Raw genomic sequence first — 7,145 nt, 5'->3', positions numbered from 1 at the left:
TCTGCACAACTTAATGTCAGTGGGAACAGTCTAAATGCAGTCAGAACACAAATTTCTACTTAACACATTGCCAAGGGAAACCATTGATGCTTGAAGTCTAACACTTATTATTTATTTTATTTTTAAAGTTTTTACTGTCTTATTTGGGTCATTTGAATGTCTTTTTTCTTTGTTCTTTAATTCCTTTTTAGTACTTGTCTTGTGTCTTTAATGTCAGAGGCCAACTCAATCTATCCGTGGGTCCAGCCGTCTTATTCCCGGGTGATTTTCCATCTTTGACGTGTTTGAGAGAAGCTGTCAGGGAGGTCTCTTGCCGTTAAGTCATCTGTCATGTCCAGACAGAAGCTTGCTCGTCACTTGTCATTTGTATCTCCTCACTTCTCTACAGAGACTTTATCTCTGTCATACATGCCAGAATTGATTTTGACCACAAGGCTGCTTGGAGTCAGGTGTTCATGTGTTGTGCGGTTCCCATTTCAAGTGCCTGTACCGATCTATGTTGGAGCATCTTGAGATATGCCCGAGCATGTATCCCGCTGTGTGTGCGCCCTTGTGCGCGCATGTGTTCAGACAACAGGATGAAAACAAGCCACCAACTACAAATATTGTTTATTTTTTTACATATTCTAATCAATCTGTTGCTATGCACACTTCACACCTCCAATTAAGATGCGAGTTGTCATTCCAGGTAAGATTTATTGCGAATGTGTCTCTGCTTTACATAAATCAAATCAGAAATGAAACTCATTACATTCTTAAACTCACAGTTTATGTTGCCACCAACTCTGAGGTGCTCTAGCAAGATGTATTTATGTAAGTGAAAATTAAAGTCTCTGTCATTCCAAGTAAATTAAAATATCAGTTTTTCAGTTTGTCAAACAACTTTACTTTAAAAAAAAAGGAACCACAGTTTAACTCATTTTGCTCTCCGTTTCTTTCTTTCTTTAGATACATGAAGTGCAGTACTTTTTGACTGGGCTAAAATGGTCTGTGTATATTTGGACATTTAGCTGTTGACCAAAACATATTCAAGTTACAGTTATATAATGAATATGGGTTTATAAGTGCACATTTTGAGTTTTGATTTAAGGTTATTCTCATCAAAATAGGAGAAAAAGTTAAGGAATTACAAGTCTTTAATATGTACTTCCCCCTTTTTAAGGGACCATAGGTAATTGGACAGTTCACCCAAAAGCTGTTTCATGGACAGCTGTGGGCTATTCCTTCATTTTTTCTAAATCAATTAAGCAGGTAAAAGGTCTGGAGCTGATTTTATGTGTGCCGTTTATTAATGGAAGCTGTTGTCTTGAACCCACATCATGTGGTCAAAAATTCTCTGCATGCAAGTAAAACAGACAATTGTTAGGCTTCAAAAGCTAAATAAACCCACAGGAAGATAGTAGGAACATAGTAGTGGCCAAATCAACAGTTTCTGAGCTCAGCAAGTTAAAAAGGCCTACATGTTTACCGAGGACAACAGTAGTGGATGAATGGATGATCCTCTCCACGGTAAAGAAAAAAACATTTCACGAGTGGTGAAATTATTGGTGTTTATTGATGACGTGACAGAGGACAGAAGTAGCCGGATGAATTCTGAAATGTATAGGGATATACTGTCTGCCCAGATTTAGTCTAATGGAGCAAAGTTGATTGGGTGGCGCTTCGTAGTACAAATGGACGATGATGCAAAACATACAGCAAAAGCAACCCATGAGTTTTTGAAGATAAAAAAGTGGAATATTCTGCAATGGCCAAGTCGATCTTTTGATTTCAACTTGATTGAGCTAGCATTTTACATGCTGAAGACAAAACTAAAAACAGAAATACCCACAAACAAACAACAACTGAAGTCATTTGCAGTAAAGGCCTGGCAAAGCATCACAGAGGATGAAACACAGCCTTTGGTGATGTCCATGAGTTCCAGACTTAAGGCAGCAATTGCCTGCAAAAGATTCTCAACAAAATATTAAAAATGAACATTTTGTTTATGATTATATTTATTTTTCCAATTACTTTTGAGCCCCTAAAAATAGGGGGGACTGTGTTTAAAAACCTTGAATTAAAGCTTAAATTCTGCACTTCAATTTAATTTTGATTGTTTTATTTTAAATCTATTCTAGTGGCATACAGAGTCAAAAAATTGTGTCAGTGTCCAAATATAAATGACCTGACTGTATGCACTATGCACAAAACTATTAAGCATCACAGATTTTCAGCCATACTAATAATAATAATAATAGTAATAAAAGTTTCTTGCTGATTTCTGAAGGATCATGTGACACTGGAGAAATGATACTGACAATTTCGCTTTGCTATTACAGGAATAAAATGCAAATACAATATTATTGAAATATAAAATAAAAAAAATACAATTACATTTTACAATAGTACTGTTTTCACTGTATTTTACCAATAATCTTACCAGTTTTATTCAGTCACCACGTAATTTAGACCACTAGTCTAAATGGTAGATGTAACACTATTTAGAGACTGCATGCTTGATGTACATTTGGCACCTTGTTCTGTCCCAAACAGAGCTCTTGACAGGTTGGGCTCCACTCCAGGTGTGAAATTGGTTGATTGGAAGAAATGGCCCACTCTTCTGCCATCAACCCTGGTGGCCTCCTCTTGCTGTTCAGCAAATGAGACCTCCCCCAATGACTATAATGCACGACTCCGATTACAAGTGCCTTTTCCACGGCCCTTGCCTTTTAACGGGATCAGGTTCAATCTTCCAGGAGTACATCTATTTTATTAAATAATATATATATATATATATATATATATATATATATATATATATATATATATATATATATATATTAAAGGATTTAGCCAAGTTTCTTCATGACCTTTTGTGTAAACAATTTTTAAGAGAATGTTTGTGGTATGTTTTTTTTCTTCTTCTTCTCTTTCAATATCTCTTAAAATAATTATTTCAAAATGTGTTTGCAGTGTAGCCTACTTCACCTTTCATGTGTTTTGCTCTGTGCCATTTTTAGCAAAGATGTAGGAGATAATATTGCTTTCATGGAAGGTTCATTCTGCCTACAGTAGTATGTGTGCAAGAGAGAGAGGGGAAGAGTGGCTCCAAAACCTGAGCTACCTAGCTAGACGTATTTTAAAGCACAGTACAGGTGGAAAACTTCAGAGGAAAAAGGCTGTTCTAAAATGTATGCCTTCTGAGACACCTTGTTTACTAATGGGCCACTCACAAAGCATGTATTTTTGTATTTCACTGTGCTGCTTTTCCATAGTTTTCTATAGAATATATGTAAACATGCACTAGATAGACATCTTTGACTGTTGCGCTTGTGTCTTTTGCAGTGTATTGTGCGTGACACAACATTCTAAAACCGCAGCACTCAAGTTAAAAGAATGCATCTTGTTTTCCCATTCCACTGCCATTCACACAGAATGTGTTTCTGTGCTGACAAACATGTTCTTTGTGAATTGCCCCTGAGGCATCACAGTTGTGGCAATCACAGTATGCTCAGTGGAAAAATTCAATCCAAGACTGTAAAAGAAATGTTCAGTTTATTTCATTCAACACCGAAAAGTATGGATAAATGTAGTTCAATCTATTGTTCCAATACTTGTTTATTTTGTGCTGCTTAGAAAATTGTATTGTTAGCTTAGCAATATACTAAAGCCAAACTCTCCCAAGTGGAGTGTTGTTTGGTGTTTGAAGTTACTGTCTACCAATTACATTGCACATGAATAAGATGCTGTCTTACAAGTCAACTGTTCGAATAAAGCTAGTGCATGACCTTGCCCCTCCCTGCTGAAAAAAACAGCATATGTTCCCGGCCAAGCCTGAGTTCCCGGCCAAGATAGCCGTCGTTCCTGAATCCTCGGCCAAGATGGCCGCCAAACCTGAGTTCCCGGCCAAGATGGCCGTCGTTCCTGAACCCTCGGCCAAAATGATCGCCCAACCTGAAATCCCGGCCAAGATGGCCACCAAGCCTGAGTCTGCACCCAAGATGGCTACCGCCAAGTCAGAGTCTTCGCTGGTTCCGCCCAGCCTTCCCGAGTCTCCTGTGGTTCCGCCCAGTCTCCCAGAGTCTTCGCTGGTTCCGCCCAGCCCTCCAGTGACTGCGCCGCCAGAGCGCCCTCCAGTGACTGCACCGCCAGAGCGCCCTCCAGTGACTGCGCCGCCAGAGCGCCCTCCAGTGACTGCGCCGCCAGAGCGCCCTCCAGTGACTGCGCCGCCAGAGCGTCCTTCAGTGACTGCGCCGCCAGAGCGTCCTCCAGTGACTGCGCCGCCAGAGCGCCCTCCAGTGACTGCGCCGCCAGAGCGCCCTCCAGTGACTGCGCCGCCAGAGCGTCCTCCAGTGACTGCGCCACCAGAGCGCCCTCCAGTGACTGCGCCGCCAGAGCGTCCTCCAGTGACTGCGCCACCAGAGCGCCCTCCAGTGACTGCGCCGCCAGAGCGTCCTTCAGTGACTGCGCCGCCAGAGCGTCCTCCAGTGACTGCGCCGCCAGAGCACCCTCCAGTGACTGCGCCGCCAGAGCGTCCTCCAGTGACTGCGCCGCCAGAGCGCCCTCCAGTGACTGCGCCGCCAGAGCGTCCTTCAGTGACCGCTCGCCCAGAGCCTGCTCTGCCAGAGTCTCCGCTGGGGTCGTACAGTCCTCCAGAGCCCGCTCCTCAAGAGCGTCGTTCAGAGCCCGCTCCTCAAGAGCGCCGTCCAGAGTCCGCTCCTCAAGAGCGCCCTCCAGAGCCGACGCTATCTCCTGCGCGCCCTCCAGAGCCGGAGCTCTCTCCTGCGCGCCCTCCAGAGCCGGAGCTGTCTCCAGCGCGCCCTCCTGAGCCGGAGCTCTCTCCTGCGCGCCCTTCCGTGCTCTCCTGTGTGGACTATACCCTAGGTTCCCCCAAGAAAATTTTGGGGGGGGGGGCTACTCCCCTGATCGGCCATGGCCACCTGGACTGTTTACCCGTCCATGGCCACCTGGACTGTTTACCCGGCCGTGGTTTCCTGAACCACCAGATCCGCCATGGCCTCCTGAACTGTTGTCCCGGCCATGGCTGCCTGAGCCGCCAGATCCACCATGGCTGTCTGGACTGTTTACCCGGCCATGGCTCCCTGAGCTTCCCGACCCGCCATGGCCACCTGAGATCCCTGATCCGCCCTGGAGACCACCTCAGTATCCCGTGTCCTCTGTGTCCTCTTAGTGGTCTCCAGGGCGCCCACCCTCCCTCCCCTTTGTATGTTATTAGGCGCGGGACGCGCCTTCGGGGGAGGGGGGGGGGGGGTAATGTCAGTATCATGTCTGTGTTCTGTCATGTTTTCCTAGTGTCTTTTCCCCTATGGTTCTAGCTTATATGGTTTAGTCCTTGTCTCCCCCTTTTGGTATTGTTTAGTTAGTTCAGTCATGCCCTTATTTGTATTTCCCCCTTGTTATCTTGTTATCTTGTTAGTGACCACGCCCCCGTTTCAGTGTATTTAAGAGTCTGTGTGTGCACTCCCCATTGGTCCGTCAATGCATTCTGTTACTTCTGTTTGCTTGGTTCATATACTCATCTTATGCTCCCGGTTTTTGTTTATTTGTATTAGTTTCAGTGTTTTATTTTAATAAATCTTTATTCGTTCATCTACTCCGGTTCTCCTCATCATTCTCCACTCCTCAACCAGCCTGATCGTGACACAAAGGGCCAGCATAAACCAGCAAAGGACCAGCAAAGGACCAGCATAAACCAGCAAAGGACCAGCATAAACCAGCAAAGGACCAGCATAAACCAGCTAAAACCAGCATCCCAGCACCAAAACATACATAACCAGCATATGCTGTTTTTTTTCAGCAGGACTGTTCACTATTTACTAACATTATTCCCATAAACTCCTAATTATTACTTATTGGTAGTAAGTAAGGTAGTTGTAGTTGTTTGGCATGGTGAAGGGATCTCCATGGTCATGCAGATAAGGCTTTAATATGTTCTAATATACAGCCATAATGTTTGTAATATGCATGCTAATAAGCAACTAGTTAATAGTGAATAGTGTTTGCTAATCTAAAGTGTTGCTGCATTTTCTTATAATCACCAATCACACACAATAGACCATTGTATTTATGGACCATACAAACTGCTTACATGTTGTACAGAACACATTCACTGGACCTCTCTGTTAAGTCATTATAATTCCCCTTTCCTCCTCAAGGGCTTATTTTTTAGCAGTGCATATTCATCTGTTCTGACAGCTGTCGGAGTGGTTATGTATTTACTCAGCCTTGTCCACAGCAATCTCCCGTTATAGCTGCATGGGAGAGAATTTTCATGGAAATGAGCCAGTTTAATTGGTCCCTGTGTTATTTGCATAACAAACCTAATAATAATGAATGGGGACTGATCGTCAACAGGGTCTTAAATTTCATAATATTAATAAGCAGGTTGCAAATTGCTATTATTGCAGTACGTTTGTTTGGCCAGAGCGTTTCATTATAGCAGAAGGGCCGAGATTTCAGGTCATTTGCCCATCAGAACAAGGTTGGTCCCCTGTCATTGTCATTTACCAATTATATGTTGGCAGTTGGCTGGAGCGCACGCAGCAATGCGACAGAAACTGAACTCTGATATCTGTCATAAGCAATAATGAGGGAATGAGGCAGGTCATCTAGAAGGACAGTTAGCTTTGATTATAAAACTAAATCATCGGTTTCCTGAATTTATTTGTGTGTGGCTGGTTTTAAAAGAGGCTGACAAAGACACACATGACCAAACATATGCATAGGACATGTTCTTGTATTGTATTGTATTGTTTTGATTTGATTTGTTTTCTCAGAACTTGTACAGGTTTACGTTGGTGGTAGTACGGTGGGCCATTCCTGTTATACTGTACCTTTTAAGCTCTGTAACTCTGTAATAACAGTCATAATAATAATAATAATATGATTGTGTTATAAATTTTTATCTCTTTTTATCTTTTATCTTTCCTAAATATGTCAAACTTAAATGTTTCATTATACTTACACTTTAAATTCATACATACTTTTAATTCTTTGTCTGTCTATTCATTTTAATATGAAGTTAATGATATATATACACAACTTAAACTTTTTATAAACTATATACTTTTTTCAATGTTGACACTTGTTTGAGTCTAACAAAACTGCAGTTAGTTTCTTTGATGGTTACACCACGTGACATT

Source organism: Garra rufa, chromosome 20 (genome assembly GCF_049309525.1).
Source record: "Garra rufa chromosome 20, GarRuf1.0, whole genome shotgun sequence".
Lineage (NCBI taxonomy): Eukaryota > Metazoa > Chordata > Actinopteri > Cypriniformes > Cyprinidae > Garra > Garra rufa.
The sequence above is the reverse complement of the archived record's forward strand: the minus strand, read 5'-3'. Positions refer to the sequence as shown.